Here is a 26,060-nt window from a genome sequence, read left to right as displayed (position 1 = left end):
TTTGCTCCCGACGGTCCGCAAAAGCACGACGCATCCGTCGCTCGACGGATGCGACGTGTGGCAATCCGTCGCAAATGCGTCGTCAATACAAGTCTATGGGGAAAAAAAACGCATCCTGCAAGCACTTTTGCAGGATGCGTTTTTTCTGCAAAACGACGCATTGTGACGGATTGCAGAAAACGCTAGTGTGAAAGTAGCCTTAGAAACCCAAAAAGATCGATAAGAAAAAAAGTGATGACACGGGATCACTGTGCTCTGTGATTGGCTGCAGCGGTCTGGTGATGTGAACAGAACAGTCAATTAGTTTGTTGATGACCGCTGCAGCCAATCACAGAGGGCAGATGTTCTGGGACAGGTCCAACAGCGGCACATTTTGGTAATTTCATAGAATCCTAGCTGGCTGGCTAGCTGGCCGCGACCAATCAGCGACGGGCACAATACGGCTGCGAAATGGCCGCTCCCTACTCCCCTGCCATCAGTGCCCGCTCCATACTACCCGCCCCCCCAGTCAGTGCCCGACGCCCACATAGCGTTGTAGCAGTCCGTTAAACCGACTGCGTTACACCGCGGCATAACGCAGTGTAACGCACTCCGTTAACGCTGCTATTAACCCTGTGTGACGAACTTTTTATTATTGATGTTGCCTATGCAGCATCAATAGTAAAAAGATCTAATGTTAAATAATTTAAAAACAATAAAAAATCATGCTATTCTCACCTTTTGGTGTCTTTCCTGTTCCTCGCCACGCTCCGGTCCATGCATTGTGGTCTCCCGAGATGATGACGTAACGCTCTCGCAAGACCGCTACGTCATCATCTCGCGAGACTGCAATACATTCTTGGGACCGGAGCGTCGCGAGGAGCATCGCTGAACGCCTCGCCTGGATCGGGGGGCCGCCGGAGGGTGAATATATAACTATTTTTTATTTTAATTTTTTTTTTTTTACGGGGATATGGTGCCCACACTGCTATATAGTACTTGGGCTGTGTTATATACTGCGTGGCTGCTATATACTACGAGGGCTGTGCTAAATACTACGTGGGCAGTGTTATATACTACGTGGGCAGTGTTATATACTACGTGGGCAGTGTTATATACTACGTGGGCAGTGTTATATACTACGTGGGCAGTGTTATATACTACGTGGGCAGTGTTATATACTACGTGGGCAGTGTTATATACTACGTGGGCAGTGTTATATACTACGTGGGCAGTGTTATATACTACGTGGGCAGTGTTATATACTACGTGGGCAGTGTTATATACTACGTGGGCAGTGTTATATACTACGTGGGCAGTGTTATATACTACGTGGGCAGTGTTATATACTACGTGGGCAGTGTTATATACTACGTGGGCAGTGTTATATACTACGTGGGCAGTGTTATATACTACGTGGGCAGTGTTATATACTACGTGGGCAGTGTTATATACTACGTGGGCAGTGTTATATACTACGTGGGCAGTGTTATATACCACGCGGCAGTGTTATATACTACGCGGCTGTGCTATATACTACGTGGGCAGTGTTACAGTATATACTAAGTGGCTGCTATATACTGCGTGGCTATGCTATATACTACGTGGCTGTCTGTGTTACGTGGGCTGTGTTATATACTGCGTGGGCTGTGTTATATACTACGTGGCTGTTATATACTACGTGGCTGTGTTATATACTACGTGGCTGTGCTATATACTACGTGGCTGTTGTATACTACGTGGCTGTGTTATATACTACGTGGCTGCTATATACGTGGGCTGTGTTATATACTACGCGACTGCTATATGCTATGTGGCTCCTATATACTACGTGGCTGTGCTATATACTACGTGGCTGTGTTACGTGGGCTGTGTTATATACTATGTGGCTGCTATATACATACATATTCTAGAATACCCGATGCGTTAGAATTGGGCCACCATCTAGTCTGCTGATAATAGCAGAGACTGGAGCCAACTGCTGATTGTTAAGGTACCGTTACACTGAACGACTTACCAATGATCACGACCAGCGATACGACCTGGCCGTGATCGTTGGTAAGTCGTTGTGTGGTCGCTGGGGAGCCGTCACACAGACAGCTCTCTCCAGCAACCAACGATCAGGGGAACGACTTCGGCATCCTTGAAACGGTCTTCAACGATGCCGAAGTCCCCAGGTAACCAGGGTAAACATCGAGTTACTAAGTGCAGGGCCGCGCTTAGTAACCCGATATTTACCCTGGTTACCATTGTAAAAGTAAAAAAAAAACAGTACATACTCACATTCCGATGTCTGTCACGTCCCCCGCCGTCAGCTTCCCTGCACTGACTGTGTCAGCGCCGGCCGTAAAGCAGAGCACAGCGGTGACGTCACCGCTGTGCTCTGCTTTATGGCCGGCGCTGACAGTCAGTGCAGGGAAGCTGACGGCGGGGGACGTGACAGACATCGGAATGTGAGTATGTACTGTTTTTTTTTTTTAACTTTTACAATGGTAACCAGGGTAAATATCGGGTTACTAAGCGTGGCCCTGCGCTTAGTAACCCAATATTTACCCTGGTTACAAGTGAACACATCGCTGGATCGGCGTCACACACGCTGATCCAGCGATGACAGCGGGTGATCAGCGACCAAAAAAAAGTCCTGATCATTCCCCAGCGACCAACGATCTCCCAGCAGGGGCCTGAACGTTGGTCGCTGTCATACATAACGAGAACGTTAGCGGGATCGTTGCTACGTCACAAAAAGCGTGACGTTGCAATGATATCGTTAACTAAATCGTTATGTGTGAAGGTACCTTTACTGTTTAAAGCTTTACATACTGATGTCAATCTCAGGCAGAGGCAATCAAAGGGTTTTAACTGTTGCTCGCTCGTTACCTAAATTGACCATATCCGACAGGAAATTCTCTCCCAATCTCCTCATACCATGCACTGTCCTCCCAGTCACAGAAAAAGTAGTGATCAGGCTCCTTGCATCTTCTCGCTCTACAACTTGCACCAGTGACCCTATTCCCTCACATCTCCTCCAATCCATTTCCCCTGCTGTCACCTCTCACCTAACAAAAATATTCAACCTCTCTATCTTCCGGTATCTTTCCCCCCTCATTTAAGCTTGCCATCATACATCCATTACTTAAAAAACCATCCCTCGATCAAAAAAGTGCCGCTAATTATAGACCTGTCTCTAATCTTCCCTTCATCTCTAAACTCCTGGAACGCCTGGTCCACTCCCGTCTTACCCGCTATCTCTCAGACAACTCTCTTCTAGACCCTCTTCAATATGGTTTCCGCTCTTTACACTCTACTGAAACTGCCCTCACTAAAGTCTCTAATGACCTACTAACAGCTAAATCTAATGGTCACTACTCCATGCTAATTCTCTTGGATCTCTCTGCAGCATTCAACACTGTGGATCATCAGCTCCTCCTCACTATGCTCCGCTCCATCGGCCTCAAGGACACCGTTCTCTCTTGGTTCTCCTCCTATCTCTCTGACCGATCCTTCACTGTATGTTTTGCTGGTTCCTCCTCCTCTCACCTTCCCCTTACTGTTGGGGTTCCTCAAGGATCAGTCCTAGGCCCCCTACTCTTCTCGTTGTATACTGCCCCTATTGGACAAACAATCAGTAGATTTGGTTTCCAGTACCATCTCTATGCTGATGACACCCAATTATACACTTCTGCTCCTGATATCTCGCCTGCCTTATTAGAAAACACCAGTGATTGTCTTACCGCTGTCTCTAACATCATGTCCTCCCTCTATCTGAAACTAAACCTGTCAAAAACTGAACTCCTCGTGTTCTCTCCCTCTACTAACCTACCTTTGCCCGACATTGCCATCTCCGTGTGCGGTTCCACCATTACTCCAAAGCAACATGCCCGCTGCCTTGGGGTCATCCTTGATTCTGACCTTTCATTCACCCCCCACATCCGATCACTGGCTCGCTCTTCTTATCTGCACCTCAAAAACATTTCTAGAATTCGCCCTTTTCTTACTTTCGACTCTGCAAAAACTCTTACTGTTTCACTTATTCATTCTCGTCTGGACTATTGTAACTCTCTACTAATCGGCCTCCCTCTTACCAAACTCTCCCCGCTCCAATCTGTCCTGAATGCTGCAGCCAGGATCATATTCCTCACCAACCGTTACACCAATGCCTCTACCTTGTGCCAGTCATTACACTGGCTACCCATCCACTCCAGAATCCAGTACAAAACTACTACCCTTATCCACAAAGCACTCCATGGCTCAGCACCACCCTACATCTCCTCCCTGGTATCAGTCTACCACCCTACCCGTGCCCTCCGCTCCGCTAATGACCTCAGGTTAGCATCCTCAATAATCAGAACCTCCCACTCCCGTCTCCAAGACTTTACACGTGCTGCGCCGATTCTTTGGAATGCACTACCTAGGTTAATACGATTAATCCCCAATCCCCACAGTTTTATGTGAGGCCTAAAAACACTTTTGTTCAGAGGGCGCGGTGACGTGGTTAGTGCGTGCCCTCTGCCTGAACGTCAGTGCAGAAGACACTGAAGATGGAGCGGCGCCGGAGCGAAGTCAGGTGAATATTGAAAGTGCCGGGGGCCTAAACGACGGAGAGGTGAGTATGTGATTTTTTTTTTTTAATCACAGCAACAGCAAATGGGGCAAATGTCTGTATGGAGCATCTTATGGGGCCATAACGTTTGTGCAGCACTATATGGGGGCAAATATCTTTATGGAGCATCTTATGGGGCCATTATTAACCTTTATGCAGCATTATATGGGGCATATTTTAATATGGAGCATCTTATGAGCCCATCATAAACTGTATGGAGCATTATATGGGGCTCCTGATTCAATATAGATATTCAAAAACACTTAACCTACTGATGTCTCAATTAATTTTACTTTTATTGGTATCTATTTTTACTTTTGACATTTACCGGTAGCTGCTGCATTTCCCACCCTAGGCTTATACTCGAGTCATTAAGTTCTCCCAGTTTTTTGTGGCAAAATTAGGGGGGCGGCTTATACTCGAGTATATACGGTATTTATAACAAATATTTATTATGAAAGATATATTTATATAATATATATTTTCTTTCGTAATATATATATTATATATAGTAAAAATATTTTGCATATAAATATAAAAAAAATATATTTGTATGTATGTGTGTATGTAAAATATTATTCTTATTTTTTATATGCAATATATTTTTACTAATATATATATATTTATTATGAAAGATAAGATATATATTATATAAATATCTACTATATAATTGTCTAAGGGTCACTTAGACACGCCGCGGTGTAACGCACTCCATTAACGCTGCTATTAACCCTTTGTGACCAACTTTTTACTATTGATGATGCCTATGCGGCATCAATAGTAAAAAGATCTAATGTTAAAAATAATAAAAAAATAAAAAAATAGTTATATACTCACCCTTTGTCGGCCCCTGGATCCAGCCAAGGCCTTTCCCGCTCCTCACGAAGCTCCGGTGACCGGTCCATGCATTGCGGTCTCGCGAGATGATGACATAGCGGTCTCACGAGACCGCTACGTCATCATTTTGCGAGACCGCAATGCACTCTTGGGACCGGAGCGTCGCGAGCAGCGTCAGTAAACGCCTCGGCTGGATCTGGGGGCCGACGGAGGGTGAGTATATAACTATTTTTTTATTTTAATTCTTTTTTTAACAGGGATATGGTGCCCACATTGCTATATACTGCGTGAGCTGTGCAATATACTATGTGGCTGTGCAATATACTACGTGACTGGCCAATATACTACGTGACTGGCCAATATACTACATGTCTGTGCTATATACCACGTGGCTGGGCAATATACTACGTGTGCTGTGCTATATATTACGTGGCTGTGCAATATACTAAGTGACTGGGCAATATACTACGTGACTGGGCAATATACTACGTGACTGGGCAATATACTATGTGACTGGGCAATATACTACATCGCTGGGCAATATACTACGTCGCTGGGCAATATACTACGTGACTGGCCAATATACTACGTAGCTGGGCAATATACTACATCACTGGGCAATATACTACATCACTGGGCAATATACTATGTGACTGGGCAATATACTACATGGCTGGGCAATATACTACGTGGCTGGGCAATATACTACGTGGCTGTTCAATATACTACGTGACTGGGAAATATACTAAGTGACTGGGCAATATACTACGTGGCTGGGCAATATACTATGTGACTGGGCAATATACTACGTGACTGGGCAAAATACTATGTGACTGGGCAATATACTACGTCGCTGGGCAATATACTACGTCGCTGGGCAATATACTACGTAGCTGGGCAATATACTACGTAGCTGGGCAATATACTACGTGTGCTGTGCAATATATTACGTGGCTGTGCAATATACTACGTGGCTGGGCAATATACGTGACTGGGCAATATACTACGTGGCTGGGCAATATACTACGTGGCTGGGCAATATAATACGTGACTGGGCAATATACTACGTCGCTGGGCAATATACTACGTGACTGGGCAATATACTACGTCGCTGGGCAATATACTACGTGGCTGGGCAATATACTACGTGGCTGGGCAATATACTACGTGGCTGGGCAATATACCACGTGGCTGGGAAATATACCACGTGGCTGGGCAATATACCACGTGGCTGGGCAATATATTATGTTGCTGGGCAATATACTACGTGGGCTGTGCTATATACTACGTGGCAGGGCAATATACTACGTGGGCGGGCAATATACTACGTGGCTGGGCAATATACTACGTGGCTGGGCAATATACTACGTGGGCTGTGCTATATACTACGTGGCTGGGCAATATACTACGTCGCTGGGCAATATACTACGTGGCTGGGCAATATACCACGTGGCTGGGCAATATACCACGTGGCTGGGCAATATACTACGTGGCTGGGCAATATACCACGTGGCTGGGCAATATACCACGTGGCTGGGCAATATACCACGTGGCTGGGCAATATACCACGTGGCTGGGCAATATACTACGTGGCTGGGCAATATACTACGTGGCAGGGCAATATACTACGTGGGCGGGCAATATACTACGTGGCTGGGCAATATACTACGTGGCTGGGCAATATACTACGTGGGCTGTGCTATATACTACGTGGCTGGGCAATATACTACGTGGCTGGGCAATATACTACGTGGCTGGGCAATATACTACGTGGCTGGGCAATATACTACGTGGGCTGTGCTATATACTACGTGGCTGGGCAATATACTACGTGGCTGGGCAATATACTACGTGGCTGGGCAATATACTACGTGGGCTGTGCTATATACTACTTGGCTGGGCAATATACTACGTGGCTGGGCAATATACTACGTGGCTGGGCAATATACTACGTGGGCTGGGCAATATACTACGTGGCTGGGCAATATACTACGTGGCTGGGCAATATACTACGTGGCTGGGCAATATACTACGTGGGCTGGGCAATATACTACGTGGCTGGGCAATATACTACGTGGCTGGGCAATATACTACGTGGCTGGGCAATATACTACGTGGCTGGGCAATATACTACGTCGCTGGACAATATACTACATGGCTGGGCAATATACTACGTGGCTGGGCAATATACTACGTGACTGGGCAATATACTACGTGACAGGGCAATATACTACGTGACTGGGCAATATACTACGTGACTGGGCAATATACTACGTGACAGGGCAATATACTATGTGACAGGGCAATATAATACGTGACTGGGCAATATACTATGTGACAGGGCAATATAATACGTGACTGGGCAATATACTACGTCGCTGTGCAATATACTACGTGGCTGGGCAGTATACTATGTGGCTCTGTGCTGTATACTACGTGACTTGGCAATATACTATTTGGCTGGGCAATATACTATGTGGCAGGGCAATATACTACGTGGCAGGGCAATATACTACGTGGCTGGGCAATATACTACGTGGCTGGGCAATATACTACGCGGCTGGGCAATATACTACGTGGCTGGGCAATATACTACGTGGCAGGGCAATATACTACGTGGCTGGGCAATATACTACGTGGCTGGGCAATATACTACGTGGCTGGGCAATATACTACGTAGCTGGGCAATATACTACGTGGCTGGGCAATATACTACGTAGCTGGGCAATATACTACGTGGCTGGGCAATATACTACGTAGCTGGGCAATATACTACGTAGCTGGGCAATATACTACGTAGCTGGGCAATATACTACGTGGCTGGGCAATATACTACGTAGCTGGGCAATATACTACGTGGCTGGGCAATATACTACGTGGCTGGGCAATATACTACGTAGCTGGGCAATATACTACGTGGCTGGGCAATATACTACGTAGCTGGGCAATATACTACGTGTTTGTGCTATATACTACGAGGGCTGTGTTCTATTTCTCTGCTGTATCTGTGCATCATGAATCGTGATATGTGTTAAAGAGGGGGGGCCCACTGAAACTTCTTTCGCCCGGGGCCCTCAAAAACCTGGAGCTGGCCCGGTCTTCACTGATTGGTCACGCCCGGCTGCGAACAATCAGCGACAGGCGCAGTCCGACTGCGAATTGGCGCAGAATTTGAACCACGCTTTACTAATTGTTCGCGGCCGGCCTGTGGAATCCTGTGTATAAATAGCATTATTCTGAAAACTTCATAAATAAACTACATACCGTATTTTCCGGAGTATAAGACGACTTTATAACCCCTGAAAATTGTCTCAAAAGTCGGGGGTCGTCTTAGGCTGCCGTCACACTATCAGTATTTGGTCAGTATTTTACATCAGTATTTGTAGCCAAAACAAGGAGTGGAACAAATAGAGGAAAAGTATAATAGAAACATATGCACCACTTCTGCATTTATCACCCACTCCTGGTTTTGGCTACAAATACTGATGTAAAATACTGACCAAATACTGCTAGTGTGACGGCAGCCTTATACGCTGGGTACGGCGTGTGCAGGGAGCGATCCTGGATGGTTCCCAGGGTCTGGAGGAGAGGAGACTCCTTCAATCCCTGGGATCTATATTCATGTAAAAAATAAAGAATAGCGGAGCAAGCGTCGGCCTCCGTTCCTAATAATGCATTGAGTGAAGGACCCGCGATGACATCGTGGTCACGTGACCACGACGTCATCGCAGGTGCTACGCTCAATGCATTATTAGGAACGGAGGCCGACGCTTGCTCCGCTGAGAGCCAGGGGCCGTCGGAGGGGGAGTATATCCATATTTTTTATTTTTATTCTTTATTTTTTACATGAATATTGATCCCAGGGATTGAAGGAGAGTCTCCTCTCCTCCAGACCCTGGGAACCACACGCACCGCACGCGTCGTATAAGATGACTGGGCGTATAAGATGACCCCCGCCTTATACTGCGGGCATATCCCAAATTCCATATTTTATATGGAAAAGTTGGGGGTCGTCTTATATACCAGGAAATACAGTACATATTCTAGAACACCCGCTGCGTTAGAATCCGGCCACCAGTAATGTAACCAGCAAAATAACATAAAGCCCCCCGCTCTCGTCTTCCTCCCCCCGCTCTCGTCTTCCTCCCCCCGCTCTCATCTTCCTCCCCCCGCCCTCGTCTTCCTCCCCCGCTCTCGTCTTCCTCCCCCCGCTCTCGTCTTCCTCCCCCCGCTCTCGTCTTCCTCCCCCCGCCCTCGTCTTCCTCCCCCCGCTCTCGTCTTCCTCCCCCCGATCTCGTCTTCCTCCCCCGCTCTCGTCTTCCTCCCCCCGCTCTCGTCTTCCTCCCCCCGCTCTCGTCTTAATCCCCCCGCTCTCATCTTCCTCCCCCCGCCCTCGTCTTCCTCCCCCGCTCTCGTCTTCCTCCCCCCGCTCTCGTCTTCCTCCCCCCGCTCTCGTCTTCCTCCCCCCGCTCTCGTCTTAATCCCCCCGCTCTCATCTTCCTCCCCCCGCCCTCGTCTTCCTCCCCCGCTCTCGTCTTCCTCCCCCCGCTCTCGTCTTCCTCCCCCCGCTCTCGTCTTCCTCCCCCCGCCCTCGTCTTCCTCCCCCGCTCTCGTCTTCCTCCCCCCGATCTCGTCTTCCTCCCCCGCTCTCGTCTTCCTCCCCCCGCCCTCGTCTTCCTCCCCTGCTCTCGTCTTCCTCCTCCCGCTCTCGTCTTCCTCCCCCCGCACTCGTCTTCCTCCCCCCGCTCTCGTCTTCCTCCCCCCGCTCTCGTCTTCCTCCCCCCGCTCTCGTCTTCCTCCCCCCGCTCTCATCTTCCTCCCCCCGCCCTCGTCTTCCTCCCCCGCTCTCGTCTTCCTCCCCCGCTCCCCCCGCCCTCGTCTTCCTCCCCCCGCTCTCGTCTTCCTCCCCCCGCTCTCGTCTTCCTCCCCCCGCTCTCGTCTTCCTCCCCCCGCTCTCGTCTTCCTCCCCCCGCTCTCGTCTTCCTCCCCCGCTCCCCCCGCCCTCGTCTTCCTCCCCCGTTCTCGTCTTCCTCCCCCCGCTCTCGTCTTCCTCCCCCGCTCCCCCCGCCCTCGTCTTCCTCCCCCGTTCTCGTCTTCCTCCCCCCGCTCTCGTCTTCCTCCCCCCGCTCTCGTCTTCCTCCCCCCTTCTCGTCTTCCTCCCCCGTTCTCGTCTTCCTCCCCCCGCTCTCGTCTTCCTCCCCCCGCTCTCGTCTTCCTCCCCCCGCTCTCGTCTTCCTCCCCCGCTCTCGTCTTCCTCCCCCCGCTCTCGTCTTCCTCCCCCGCTCTCGTCTTCCTCCCCCCGCTCTCGTCTTCCTCCCCCGCTCTCGTCTTCCTCCCCCCGCCCTCGTCTTCCTCCCCCGCTCTCGTCTTCCTCCCCCACTCCCCCCGCCCTCGTCTTCCTCCCCCGTTCTCGTCTTCCTCCCCCCGATCTCGTCTTCCTCCCCCGCTCTCGTCTTCCTCCCCCCGCCCTCGTCTTCCTCCCCCGCTCTCGTCTTCCTCCCCCGCTCTCGTCTTCCTCCCCCGCTCTCGTCTTCCTCCCCCCGCCCTCGTCTTCCTCCCCCGCTCTCGTCTTCCTCCCCCCGCTCTCGTCTTCCTCCCCCCGCCCTCGTCTTCCTCCCCCCGCCCTCGTCTTCCTCCCCCGCTCTCGTCTTCCTCCCCCGCTCTCGTCTTCCTCCCCCGCTCTCGTCTTCCTCCCCCCGCTCTCGTCTTCCTCCCCCGCTCTCGTCTTCCTCCCCCCGCCCTCGTCTTCCTCCCCCGCTCTCGTCTTCCTCCCCCCGCTCTCGTCTTCCTCCCCCCGCTCTCGTCTTCCTCCCCCGCTCCCCCCGCCCTCGTCTTCCTCCCCCGCTCTCGTCTTCCTCCCCCCGCTCTCGTCTTCCTCCCCCCGCTCTCGTCTTCCTCCCCCCGCTCTCGTCTTCCTCCCCCCGCTCTCGTCTTCCTCCCCCCGCTCTCGTCTTCCTCCCCCCGCCCTCGTCTTCCTCCCCCGCTCTCGTCTTCCTCCCCCCGCTCTCGTCTTCCTCCCCCGCTCTCGTCTTCCTCCCCCCGCTCTCGTCTTCCTCCCCCGCTCTCGTCTTCCTCCCCCCGCCCTCGTCTTCCTCCCCCCGCTCTCGTCTTCCTCCCCCCGCTCTCGTCTTCCTCCCCCCGCTCTCGTCTTCCTCCCCCGCTCCCCCCGCCCTCGTCTTCCTCCCCCGCTCTCATCTTCCTCCCCCCGCTCTCGTCTTCCTCCCCCCGCTCTCGTCTTCCTCCCCCCGCTCTCGTCTTCCTCCCCCGCTCTCATCTTCCTCCCCCCGCCCTCGTCTTCCTCCCCCGCTCTCGTCTTCCTCCCCCGCCCTCGTCTTCCTCCCCCGTTCTCGTCTTCCTCCCCCCGCTCTCGTCTTCCTCCCCCCGCTCTCGTCTTCCTCCCCCGCTCTCGTCTTCCTCCCCCTGCTCTCGTCTTCCTCCCCCGCTCTCGTCTTCCTCCCCCCGCTCTCGTCTTCCTCCCCCGCTCTCGTCTTCCTCCCCCCGCTCTCGTCTTCCTCCCCCCGCCCTCGTCTTCCTCCCCCGCTCTCGTCTTCCTCCCCCGCTCTCGTCTTCCTCCCCCGCTCTCGTCTTCCTCCCCCGCTCTCGTCTTCCTCCCCCACTCCCCCCGCCCTCGTCTTCCTCCCCCGCTCTCGTCTTCCTCCCCCCGCTCTCGTCTTCCTCCCCCCGCTCTCGTCTTCCTCCCCCCGCTCTCGTCTTCCTCCCCCCGCACTCGTCTTCCTCCCCCGCTCTCGTCTTCCTCCCCCGCTCTCGTCTTCCTCCCCCCGCTCTCGTCTTCCTCCCCCGCTCTCGTCTTCCTCCCCCCGCTCTCGTCTTCCTCCCCCCGCTCTCGTCTTCCTCCCCCCGCTCTCGTCTTCCTCCCCCGCTCTCGTCTTCCTCCCCCCGCTCTCGTCTTCCTCCCCCCGCTCTCGTCTTCCTCCCCCCGCTCTCGTCTTCCTCCCCCGCTCTCGTCTTCCTCCCCCCGTTCTCGTCTTCCTCCCCCGCTCTCGTCTTCCTCCCCCGCTCTCGTCTTCCTCCCCCCCGCTCTCGTCTTCCTCCCCCGCTCTCGTCTTCCTCCCCCCGCCCTCGTCTTCCTCCCCCGCTCTCGTTTTCCACCCCCCGCTCTCGTCTTCCTCCCCCCGCCCTCGTCTTCCTCCCCCGTTCTCGTCTTCCTCCCCCCGCTCTCGTCTTCCTCCCCCCGCCCTCGTCTTCCTCCCCCCGCCCTCGTCTTCCTCCCCCCGCTCTCGTCTTCCTCCCCCCGCTCTCGTCTTCCTCCCCCGCTCTCGTCTTCCTCCCCCCGCTCTCGTCTTCCTCCCCCCGCTCTCGTCTTCCTCCCCCCGCCCTCGTCTTCCTCCCCCCGCCCTCGTCTTCCTCCCCCCGCCCTCGTCTTCCTCCCCCCGCTCTCGTCTTCCTCCCCCCGCTCTCGTCTTCCTCCCCCGCTCTCGTCTTCCTCCCCCCGCTCTCGTCTTCCTCCCCCGCTCTCGTCTTCCTCCCCCCGCTCTCGTCTTCCTCCCCCGTTCTCGTCTTCCTCCCCCCGCTCTCGTCTTCCTCCCCCCGCCCTCGTCTTCCTCCCCCCGCCCTCGTCTTCCTCCCCCCGCTCTCGTCTTCCTCCCCCCGCTCTCGTCTTCCTCCCCCGCTCTCGTCTTCCTCCCCCCGCTCTCGTCTTCCTCCCCCCGCTCTCGTCTTCCTCCCCCCGCCCTCGTCTTCCTCCCCCCGCCCTCGTCTTCCTCCCCCCGCCCTCGTCTTCCTCCCCCCGCCCTCGTCTTCCTCCCCCCGCTCTCGTCTTCCTCCCCCGCTCTCGTCTTCCTCCCCCCGCTCTCGTCTTCCTCCCCCCGCTCTCGTCTTCCTCCCCCCGCTCTCGTCTTCCTCCCCCCGCTCTCGTCTTCCTCCCCCCGCCCTCGTCTTCCTCCCCCCGCTCTCGTCTTCCTCCCCCCGCCCTCGTCTTCCTCCCCCGCTCTCGTCTTCCTCCCCCCGCTCTCGTCTTCCTCCCCCCGCTCTCGTCTTCCTCCCCCCGCCCTCGTCTTCCTCCCCCCGCTTTCGTCTTCCTCCCCCCGCCCTCGTCTTCCTCCCCCGCTCTCGTCTTCCTCCCCCCGCTCTCGTCTTCCTCCCCCCGCTCTCGTCTTCCTCCGGAGTCATTTTTACCATGCAATCAACATAAAAAAGTTTAAAAAATTGAGAAAATTAGGTGTTTTTTTTTTTTTCACCATTTCGTCGCATTTTTAATTTTTTTTCCCGGTTTTCAGCGTATTTATATGGGAATATAACGCAGCTCGTACTGCAAAAACTAAAATAACAAAATGCTCAATCCGGAGAGGACGACAGGGGACGGGAAGAAAACGCAACATAAGAAGATGGAGACGAATAATAATAATAATGAAGTCGCCGGGTCTGCAAAGGGTTAAGACAGGGGGGTGCCCCGGAATCCCCCCGAGATCACGTCACAGCGGCCCCGGAGCCCCATAACCACGTCCAGCACATTACCGGGGGCACTGCCGCCCCCACATCATCACTGCGCGCAGCTTTCTGCCCATTTTGCTCTTGAATGAGCTTTATTGAGGCAATAAATGGACAATCCCTTTAAATGAGCTCCCGGAAGGACAGCGCCGCCGCTCCCACACAGGCCGGGCCGGTCTCTGCCCGACCAGCGCTCTGCCCGGTCTCCTCGCCTGGATTTACCTGCAGAAAATGCTTATAGGCTCTTCCTCCTCTGTGCACAGCATCGGAGACTGCAGCTACACCGTACGGACAAACATGAGTCACCCGAGGAAAGCAAACCTGAACTGGGAGGCCGTACGGAAGGCAGGAGCCTTTTCCATGGGTTAGGTCACTTTCGGCCTAGACTGTACGGCGCGTTAAATTTGCAGCCAATCATCAGCGCTGGTTGCTGTGACGCTCAGCGCATGTGCCGCAGGGTGGTCACGTGACTCTCTCTAGCCAATCGTGACGTGCGTTCTAGTTAGACGTCGTTAGTTGGTATCTATGCGATGGTTCAGTGTACGGACTGTGTGTGGGGGATTTTGACTGCCGCTTTGTATAGAGCGATTTATCATGGCAGCCAATCAGATCCTTGCTTGCATTAGAGGTGGATTCTGATTGGTTGATCTGGCAATCACTGTGTTTATACCAAATATGTTTCTTTTTTAAAATTCTATTGGAATGTTTCAGGTTTTATTTTAACCCCTTAATGACCCAGCCAGACCATTTTACACTTCTGGCCACTCACTCTATGAGCTCTGGAACGCTTCAGCGGATCCCACTGATCCTGAGACTGTTTTTTCATGACAAATTGTGCTTTATGATAGTAGTAAAATTACTTTGACATTTCGCTTATTTGGAAAAAAAAAAATCAGAAATTTGTTGGCGAAAATTTTAAAAAATGTAGCAATTTTTCATCTTTGAATTTTTGAGATATGTCGCACAAAATCAGTTAATAAATAACATTTCCCACATGTCTACTTTCACATTAGAATTTTGAAATTTTTTTTTTTTGTAAGGAAGTTATAAGGGTTAAAAGTTGTCCAGCGATTTCTCATTTTTACAACAAAATTTACAAAACCATTTTTTTTTAGGGACCACCTCAGGTTTGAAGTCACTTTCAGGAGTTCATACCAAAAATACCAAAAAGTGACACCATTCTAAAAAAAAAAAAAAAAAACAGGAAAAAATAAACATTTAACTTTTTTTTCACAAAAAAAAAATGTTACTTTAGACCCAGTTTTTATTTTCGCAAGGGTAACAGGTGAAAAGGGACCACAAAAGTTGTTGGACAATTTCTCCTGAGCACGCCGATACCCGGTATGTGGGGGAAAACTACTGTTTGGGCGCACGGCAGAGCTCAGAAGGGAAGGAGCGCCGTTTGCCTTTTGAATGCACAATTTGCTGGAACAAGTAGCGGACGCCATGTCATGTTTGGAGAGCCCCTGATGCGCCTAAACAGTGGAAACCCACCACAAGTGAAACCATTTTGAAAACTAGACCCTTAACCCCTTCACGACCTTGACCTTTTCCGTTTTTTTGGCGTTCTCGTTTTTCGCTCCCCCACTTCCCAGAGCCATAACTTTTTTATTTTTCCATCAATATGGCCATGTGAGGGCTTGTTTTGTGCGGGACAAGTTGCACTTTTCAACGACATCATTGGTTTTAGCATGTTGTGTACTAGAAAACGGGAAAAAAATTCCAAGTGCTGTGAATTTGCAAAAAAAGTGCAATCCCACACTTGTTTTTTGTTTGGCTTTTTTTGCTAGGTTTACTAAATGCTAAAACTGAGCTGCCACTGAGATTCTCCAGGTCATTACGAGTTCATAGACACCAAACATGTCTAGGTTACGTTTTATCTAAGTGGTAAAACAAAATTCCAAACTTTGCTAAAAAAAAAAAATTGCGCAATTTTCCAATACCAGTAGCATCTCCATTTTTCGTGATCTGGGGTCGGGTGAGGGCTTATTTTTTGCGTGCCGAGCTGGCGTTTTTAGTGATACCATTTTGGTGCAGATACATTCTTCTGATCGCCCGTTATTACATTTTAATGCAATGTCGCGGCGACCAAAAAAACGTAATTCTGGCGTTTCAAATTTTTTTCTCGCTACGCTGTTTAGCAATCAGGTTAATCCTTTGTTTTTATTGATAGATTGGGCGATTCTGAACGCGGCGATACCAAATATGTGTAGGTTTGAATTTTTTTTTTATATTATTGTTTTATTTTGAATGGGGCGAAAGGGGGGTGATTTAAAATTTTATATTTTTTTATCTTTTTTTTTTTTTACTTTTGCCATGCTTCAATAGCCTCCATTGGAGGCTAGAAGCTGGCATAGCCTGATCGGCTCTGCTACACAGCAGCGATCATCAGATCGCTGCTATGTAGCTGAATTACAGGCTTGCTATGAGCGCCGACCACAGGGTGGCGCTCACAGCAAGCCAGCATCAGTAACCATAGAGGTCTCAAGGAGACCTCTGGTTGCTATGCCGACGCATCGCTGACCCCCAATCATGTGACGGCCGGAAGCGCCGGTTAAATGCCGCTGTCAGCATTTGACAGCGGCATTTAACTAGTTAATTTCACCCGCCGCTATTGCGGGCACATGTCAGCTGTACAAAACAGCTGACATATCCCGGCTTTAAAGTGGGCTCAGGAGCGTAATTTTACTTTTTGAACGCTAAATTGGCTGGAATTGAGAGCAGATACCATGTTGCGTTTGAAGAGCCTCTGATGTGCCTAAACAGTGGCAGCCCCCCAACAAGTGACCCCATTTTAGAAACTAAACCCCTCAAGTAACTTATCTAAGATGTGTGGTGAGCACCTCTAACCCTCAGGTGCTTCAAAGACGTTTATAACGTTGAGCAGAGAAAATAAAAAAAATCATTTTCCCCATAAAAATGTTAGCCTCCAAATTTTTATTTTCAAAAGGGTAGGAATAAAATTAGACCCCAAAAATTGTTGGGCAATTTCTGCTGAGTACGCAGGTTCCTCATATGTGGGAAAACTACTGTTTGGGCGCAAGCAGTGCTCATAAAGGATGTAATGAGGTTTCGGAACGCAGATTTTGATGGAATGTTCTGCAGATGTTTTGTCACGTATGGAGAGCCCATGATGTGTCTAAACAATGGAAACCCCCCACGAGTGACTCCATTTTGGAAACTAGACCCCTCGAGGAACTTATCTAGATGTGTGGTGAGCACCTTGAACCCCCAGGTGCATCACAGAAATGTATAATGTTAATTTGGGTAAATATAAAAAAAAGATCCCTTTTTTTCCCACAAAAAATGTCCTTTTAGCCCCAAATTTTATATTTTCACACGGTTAACCGGGAAAATGGACCACAAAATGTATTGTGCATTTTTTCCTGAGTACACCAATACCCCGTATGTGGCTGAAAACTACTTTTGAGGCACAGTGCAAAGCTCAGAAGGGATTAAGCTCTTTATTGGAGTTCAGATTTTGCTGGACTGGTTTGTGGGTGCCATGTCACATTGGCAGAGCACCCGGCGTGCTAGAACAGCAGAACCCCCCATAAGTGAGCCCATTTTACAAACTACACCTCTCAATGAATTTATCCAGGGGTGCAGTGATTATATTGTCACCAGATGTTTGTCACAGAATTGTTATACCATTAGACAGCAAAGAAAAAAATAATTACGTTTTTTACCACCTAAATTTAGTTTTAGCCCCAGGTTTTACATTTTCACACTGGGAAATGGTTGAAATGACACCAAAATTTGTCCCGCAATTTCTGTTGAATGTGGAAACACCCCTGTGAGATATGGGAAAATGATATCAAATTGATATCATTTTGATATCTGATGGAATTCCCTACCAGATACAGTTTGGCTAAAAATACTTGCTCCCATACTCAGCCCCCACCATTGGCAATCCCCCAGACCAAAGGGAAGTCAAATAAATATCAAACGGTGGGAACTTATTATCCAGCGAAGGCACTTCCTTGGGCAGGGCAGACCAATGGCTTTTTTTTTAAATTCGCTCCAGCAAAAAGGCCTTTGAAATTCTCCCTGGGGGGGCAAAAGGCATAGACTCTTTGTCACCCAGCATCAAGTCCAGCAATTATCACAGGGGGTGAACTCATGTGCAGTTACCAGCCAACTGGCGTCTTTTGTTGGACTCAGGCTGACAACGCAAACATATTGGCACCGCAGATCCCAGGCTCAACAGCACAAGGCTCTGAGATATTAAATCTAGAATATGACCTATAATAAAAGAATGCAATATCTCTGAACCTAGCCGAGCACATAATCAGAATCTGCATTCCTTTCCCCACAAGCCCATACCATGCAGCCACCTCAAGAACTCTGCGTTATTGAGTTATAAAGCATAGCTACCAGAAATTAAATACGGTAGCTGTATTTGGTCTCCCTGCACAGATAAAATCCAGCAGAACCCAGTGGTGCTGCTGCTGTCCCATTTAGAGCTTCTGGTGGAAAGTTATGGGCATCCACGGTTCTGGCCGGAAAACCATGCTCTCAGATATGGGAGGAGAAAGGCTGCACAGCCCAGTGGTTGGCGCAGCATGTGGGAGGGAGCAGCCTAGGGGATAATAGGCAGCGCCTTATTTTGGACTTAGTTTTTCACCTTTAAGGAGGCCCGTTAGCTGACGTGGCAAGAGAATCACGTAACAAAGATTTGGACCTCTGATCCATCAGTGCCTCCCTGTAGTCACATGCTACATAACACAGTAATTGGCTAAGTGGCTGGGCAATATACTATGTGGCTGGGCAATATACTACGTGGCTGGGCAATATACTACGTGGCTGGGCAATATACTACGTGGCTGGGCAATATACTACGTGGCTGGGCAATATACTACGTGGCTGGGCAATATACTACGTGGCTGGGCAATATACTATGTGGCTGGGCAATATACTACGTGGCTGGGCAATATATTATGTGGCTGGGCAATATACTACGTGGCTGGGCAATATACTACGTGGCTGGGCAATATACTACGTGGTTGGGCAATATACTACGTGGCTGGGCAATATACTACGTGGCTGGGCAATATACTATGTGGCTGGGCAATTTACTGTGGCTGGGCAATATACTACGTGGCTGGGCAATATACTACGTGGTTGGGCAAAATACTACGTGACTGGGCAATATACTACGTCACTGGGCAATATACTACGTGGCTGGGCAATATACTACGTGTCTGTGCTGTATACTACATGGCTCTGTGCTGTATACTACGTCACTGGGCAATATACTATGTGGCTAGGCAACAGGGCCGGCTCCAGGTTTTTGTGGGCCCCGGGCGAAAGAGTCTCAGTGGGCCCCCCCTTTAACACATACCATGATTCATGATCGCATATAAACACAGCCATGTAGTATATAACACAGCCGATGTAGTATATAGCAGCCCAGCCCACGTAGTATATAGCAGCCAACATAGTATATAGCAGCCCACGTAGCATATAGCAGCCCATGTAGTATATAGCACAGCCCACGTAGTATATACAGCCCATGTAGTATATAACACAGCCCAGCCAGTATATAAGAGCCCATACCTTGTCCTCCCAGGCAGGCTCTGCATCCCCCCCGCAATCCTTTGTTCCAGCCAGGTGGCAGATGCTGCACACTTCCTGCTTGGGGACGCTCGGCTCATTCTCTGGGCACTGGACGGTCGGAAGTCACTCTGCTCTGCGTATCCATGGCGATGGATTGTGGGCGGCCCTCCAGCAGCTGCAAAAGTCCTAGAGCTCCGTGCTGCCTCCTCTCTTCAATCGTGCACCTCGGACCGCAGATGCCTGACTCAGGGGCCGCATGCGGGCAGCCTGCCCCTAACGCCAGCCCTGAATGGGCCCCCCTGTCTCGCCAGGGCCCTGGCATTTGCCCGGGTACGCCTGGTGCTGACGCCGGCCCTGCTAGGCAATATACTATGTGGCTGGGCAATATACTATGTGACTGGGCAATATACTACGTGGCTCTGTGCTGTATACTACGTCACTGGGCAATATACTATGTGGCTAGGCAATATACTACAGTATGTGGCTGGGCAATATACTATGTGGCTGGGCAATATACTACGTGGCTGGGCAATATACTACGTGGCTGGGCAATATACTACGTGGCTGGATAATATACTACGTGGTTAGGCAATATACTGCGTGGACATGCATATTCTAGAATACCCGATGCGTTAGAATAGGGCCACCATCTAGTACTTGTATATTTGTTCTTGTATATATATCTGTATCTTTCTAGTGAGCCTTTCGGCGATTAAATACAAAATTAATCTTGGGCTGCTCTTTTATATCGATTCACGAATCCCCACGTCTGCATGCTCGGTTGGTTATTATATGCTACCCGGGGTTGGTTTCTGACCTGATATAAGCCTGTTGTCGGACGGGGTTTATATGAAATGAGGAACTGGTGGCAGCATACTGTACTGTGTTAGTGGAGGAACTCTGACAGTGACGGCCAGGAGATTTACATATACCTCCCCAGCCTGGATTGGTGATGTATATCCCCCCACACTTGGACCTCCTCAATAACTCGTACCTACAAGGGAAGACTTTCTGGCGACTATTTGCCCTCGGTACAGTTCCCTATGTGACCTGGGGTAATTGGTGGCGCCAGAGAGCCGATCCCTGATGGGTCATTCTCTCCCCTCCCCAGAGGTGAGTGAAGTCAACATACCCCTCCCCCTGTACAATCCGTCACAGATTGGTGGCAGAGGTGGGATTGAGATAATAGTGTGTGTGGGATCTCTACTGTCAGACACTAAGGACTAACAGCAGTCGTTTTTGCTGCTGGAGTCCTAAGATCAGCTCAGCACTATACAGTCTGAGTGCAAGTACTGTAGGTGTGTCAGTGATCGGGTTGCCGGTGTGTCCGTGACTGAGGGGTGAAAGGACTGGCTGCAGGCACTCGAAGCTAGACAAGAATGATGGCCAGGGAGCTATCCCATAATGCGGAGAATGACTACTGTTTCTGCCTGGGCTCCCCGAGTGACTTGCTGCCAGTGCACTACCCTGCTGCAGGAGAACACCCTTCTCCCCGGACAGCTCAGGTCAGAGGCCCTCTATCAAGCTGTCCTGGCCAGTCTCGAGGCAGGGCACGAGGAAGCCTCCGCAGACCTGCTGAAAGCGGCAGAGCGCCAGGCAGATCAGGAGGTTGCCGAACACCAGGCAGATCAAGAGGCGGCAGAATGCCGTGGGGCTGCAGAGCGAGAGGCGGCACAAGCAGAGTGGGAGCGCGAGGCAGTGGAATACTGTAAAGCTGCAGAGCAACAGCACCAGCTGGAGTTGGCCCGACATGGTTTCATACCACCCACCCCAGCACCTCTGGACCCCAAGACTGCCAAGGTCCAAGCCGAGGACTTCTCCTTGCTGGAGAAGGACGGAGAGCTGGACTCCTTTCGTGAGCAGACCTGCCAACAGCACCATCTGGCCTCGGATCAGTGGACCCCTGTTAGAGAGGTAAGTCCCTGGACATACTGGGCGACTTACATGACGGGGCGGAGGACTATGAGAGCATCAAACAGGCCCTGATCCAGCAGTTCAACCTCACTCCGGAGTCTTACCGCAGGAAGTTCTGCAGCCTGCAAAAAGGCCCCAAGGACACCTCGGCCGACCACATGCTGGCCTTCCTGCGAGCTGCAGAGCACTGGACCAAGGGTCTGTAGCTCACCAAAAGCCAGGAGATCCAGGAGGCGTTTGTCACGGAGCAATTCTTAAGGAACTGCCCAGAGGACTTCCAGCAGTACCTCCGCGACCCGAAACCAAAGAAGGCTGATGCCACAGCGGCTCTGGTAGATTACTACGCCAATAATCAGGCGCCTGAAGCCAAACAGGCCTCCCACAGCACCTGGAGCGGGGTTAGGCTCATCCTGCCATTTTCCCAGCCCCTAGAATGCAAGGGGTGCTCCCCTCTGCTCCTCTCTCCATTCCAGGGATAGAACCCAGGAGGTGTCACCTCTGCAACCAACCCGGACACTTCAGGGCCCTGTGTCCCCATGCTCCGTCCTCACTCCCCTGTCAAGTGTGTGGGTGGGGGTGGTCCCGTGACAATTTCCAGCCCATCACTGTAAACCATGCCACTGGTATGGGACTGCGGGACACAGGCACCGAGATGACCCTCGTGCGGCCTGAGATGGCGTCCCCCCAGGACTTGATACCCGGAAAACCATCACCGTCTCCGGGATTGGAGACGTCGAACCAGCCCTGCCCGTCGCCAGGGTCCATGTGGACTGGGGCATTGGGAGGGGAATGAGGGAGTGTCAGCGAATATTCCCACAAATGTTTTACTTGGGACAGATTTGGGGCAGCTGGTGTCACAGTATGTGGCTACTGAGGCCCCAAGTTCTGATCCCCCACTGTGTCTTGATTTGTCTACTGCTAGTAATGTTGTAAATGTGTTGCCTGTGCCTCCTGAGTTAAGGGGGAGGTGAGAGTCACTCCTGTGGTGACAGGACACATGCATTGCCTGCAGATGAGATGGAGCCAGATGACACAGGAAGGTGTGAGAATGCCCCCAGGTGTGATGAGACAGTGTGCTCTGGAGGCAGAGGTAGGGGGCAGGTAGCTGCAAGGCCAGAACCAGAGTTGGTGGGAGGGGCCGCAGGGATTGTAGAGCCCCTAGAAGAGTCCAAACTGCTGGGTTCTGTGCAGCTGCAGGAAGGGGAACATGCCAATGGGGTTGGGGCTGTCACAGGAGAGGTGGAGACCAGGTTGGTCCACCTGACTCAATGACTTGTGTGGAAGCCAAGGGAAGGCAGGCACTACCCAGGGTTACAGCGGTTGTGGCCGCTGTCACCAGGAGTGGGAGTGCTGGAGCTCAAGGAACCTCACAGAGGTCCAACGGCCTTCTCCCTTCCGACCATGTGGCTGCTGAGCCAGAGGGAGGCCTGGAGACGGGTCCTGGGGAAGTGACAGAAGACGTGGCAGTTTCATCCATTCTGGCCACTTCTAGTCAGGGGTTTCAGGCGGCGGTGGAAGCCGACGATGGCCTGAAAGCTCTTAAGGAGCAGGTGGCACAGCATTTCATGGACTCAGACCTCGAGCGGGTGGTCAGGGACCAGGGACGGCTGTACCAGGTGTCGGTTCAGCAGGAGTCACCAGAGGCGTGGCCTAGGGACCGACAGTTGGTGGTACCCTATCCGTTCCAGGCAGAGTTGTTGCGGATCGCATATGAGGTTCCATTGTCCGGACACTTAGGGATCGCTAAAACCAAGGCCAGGCTAGCCTAGCATTTCTACTGGCCTAAAATGTGGACCGATGTGGCTGCCTACTGCCATTCGTGTGACACCTGTCAGAGAGTGGGGAAGGCGGGGCAGCGCCCCAAAGCCCCACTGGTGCCATTGCCCATCATTGATAAGCCTTTCTGGAGGGTGGTTGTGGATCTCATTGGACCGATTTCTGTTGCCAGCCGCTCCATGAAACACTACATACTAACGGTAGTGGATTATGCCACCCGATACCTGGAAGAAGCCTCGTCATCCATTTGGGCTGACAAGGTGGCCACCACTTTGCTGGAGATTTTTTCCCAAGTGGGCTTCCCCAGGAAATTCTCACCAACCGAGGGACCCAGTTCATGTTGCAGCTGATGGGAGTCCCTTGCTCTGGTAAAAGAGGCATGGGAAGGAGACTTGGCCATCCCTGGAGTGTCGGTCGTTGAGTACGTCATGAGCTTCCGGAACAAAATGATGGCCTTGTCACGGCTGGTGCAGGACAATATGGCCCAGACTGACCAGAAGCGCTGGTAAGACCAGAATGCTTGTGAAAGGGCCTACCAGGTTGGCCATAAAGTGTGGGTAATGGTCCCCGTAGCACAGGACAAGTTTAGGCCGCCTGGGGGGGCCCATACCTCGTGCGCAGCAGCTCAATGATGTCATGTACCTGGTCACCCTAGACCACACCCGTGGAAGGAGGAAGACCTTCCACGTGAACATGATGAAGGCCCATCATGAGCGAGAGGCCAGCGACCTCCCTGTGTGCAACCTTCCCAAGGAAGGAGAGGCAGAAACCCTCCTGGATCTGCTCACCCAAGCCAAGGCGGGTTGATCCGTTGATGACGCAAGATTTGCCACCAGCTCTCCGAGGACCAACAGTCCCAGCTAGCAATTACTCTACGCCCCTTCCGGGAGCTGTTCAGCAGCCTTCCTGGAAGGAGTGAGTTGGCTGTCCATCACGTGGACACTGGGCATCACCCCCCGATCTGGCGGACAGCATATCGGGTCTCTCTCGAAGTGCAGCAGGAGATGCGCGAGGAGATTGACGAAATGCAGTAGCTGGGAGTGATCCAGGCATCCAACAGCGCAATGGCGTCGCCCATAGTCCTCATCCCCAAAAAGGACCAAACAACGCGGTTTTGCGTGGACTACCGAAGTCTCAACGTTGTCACGGTCACAGATTACTTGCTCGATCAGTTAGCTGAGGCTAAAGGTACCTTCACACTAAACGACGCTGCAGCGATCCAGACAACGATCCGGATCGCTGCAGCGTCGCTGTTTGGTCGCTGGAGAGCTGTCACACAGACAGCTCTCCAGCGACCAACGATGCCGGTAACCTGGGTAAACATCGGGTTACTAAGCGCAGGGCCGCGCTTAGTAACCCGATGTTTACCCTGGTTACCAGCGTAAAAGTAAAAAAAAAAAAAACACTTCATACTTACCTACCGCTGTCTGTCCCCTGGCGCTCTGCTTCTTCTGCAGTGTAAGCGCAGCAGCCGGAAAGCAGAGCGGTGACGTCACCGCTGTGCTCTGCTTTTCGGTCGCTGCGCTCACAGTGCAGAGAAGCACAGCAGAGGACAGACAGTGGAATGTAAGTATGTAGTGTTTGTTTTTTTTTTACTTTTACGCTGGTAACCAGGGTAAACATCGGGTTACTAAGCGCGGCCCTGCGCTTAGTAACCCGATGTTTATCCTGGTTACCAGCGAAGACATCGCTGAATCGGCGTCACACATGCCGATTCAGCAATGTCTGCAGGAGATCCAGCGACGAAATAAAGTTCTGGACTTTCTGCAGCGACCAACGACAGCACAGCAGGATCCCGATCGCTGCTGCCTGTCAAACTGAACGATATCGCTAGCCAGGACGCTGCAACGTCATGGATCGCTAGCGATATCGTTCAGTGTGAAGGTACCTTAAGTACCTGACCATCATGGATCTGAGCCGTGGATATTGGCTGATCCCTCTGACCCACGAAGCCCGGGAGTGCTCTGCCTTTATCACCCCGCTTAGACTATACGAGTCCACCGGGGACTGCTGTGTACTATAGGTTTGTTCCACACTATAGTACCCTGGCCAAGCCCCTGACAGACCTCACCAAGTAAAAGCTGCCGCTCAAGGTAGACTGGTCAGTCGCCTGCGAGACCGCATTTCAGGCGCTCAAAACCGCTCTCTCCAGTTCCCCAGTACTACAAGCTGCTGACTTTGCACGGCCGTTTGTAGTACAGACCGATGACAGTGACTTTGGCCTTGGTGCCGCGCTCAGCCAGGTCAACGCAGCGGGCCAGGATCATCTCGTCCTGTACCTGAGCAGGAAGCTATTGCTGAGAGAGGTGGCTTACTCCATGATGGAAAAGGAGTGCCTGGCAATCGTGGGGGCCCTGCAGCCATACCTGTACGGGCATCCCTTCATCGTGGAGCCAGACCACAACCCCCTCAGCTGGTTGCACATAATCTCCGGGACAAATGGGAGGTTACTGTGTTGGAGCCTGGTGCTCCAGCAGTACCACTTCTCCATTTGCCACAAAAGGGGCCGTGACCATGGCAATGCTGATGAGCTATCCCAGCAAGGAGATTGCGGGAGTACGCTCGGGGGAACACAGGAATGTGATGCCCCCTAGCGCCCTCTAAGGGGTGGGGGGTGGGGGAAGGTGTAATATATGGGAAAATGATATCTACTTTATATAATTTTCCTATCTGATGGAACCCCGTTAGATTCAGTTTGGCCCAATATACTTACTTGGATTCCTTTGTCTGACTCAAGCCACATGCAGACTTTACAGCACCAAAGATCCCAGCAAGGCTCTGAGATATTGAATCTGGAAAATTACCTATAATAACAGAATGCAATATCTGAGCCTAGTCGAGCACATAATTGGAATCTGCATTTTTTTCCCCACGAACCAGCCACCCCTAGCACTCTGCGTTATTGAGTTACCGAACATAGCTACCAAGAATTAAATAGAGAAGCTGT

General features: G+C 51.5%; 1 protein-coding gene across 2 annotated transcripts in view; it reads right to left on the bottom strand.

Moving 5' to 3' along the window:
- TTC33 (tetratricopeptide repeat domain 33) overlaps window positions 1–14,314 on the bottom strand; it is a 216,379-nt gene extending 202,065 nt beyond the window's left edge. Inside the window, exon 1 of one of the 2 annotated variants that reach the window (XM_069745913.1) lies at window positions 14,087–14,314. The gene's annotated coding sequence lies outside the window, so the exon portion shown is untranslated. The remainder of the gene's footprint in view (window positions 1–14,086) is intronic. The other variant, XM_069745914.1, reaches the window with a different exon arrangement.
- Window positions 14,315–26,060: the final 11,746 nt, after the last annotated feature.

This window comes from Ranitomeya imitator, chromosome 1 (assembly GCF_032444005.1).
Source record: "Ranitomeya imitator isolate aRanImi1 chromosome 1, aRanImi1.pri, whole genome shotgun sequence".
In the NCBI taxonomy this organism is placed as follows: domain Eukaryota; kingdom Metazoa; phylum Chordata; class Amphibia; order Anura; family Dendrobatidae; genus Ranitomeya; species Ranitomeya imitator.
Note: the sequence above shows the minus strand (reverse complement) of the source record. Positions and strands in the feature narration are given on the sequence as shown.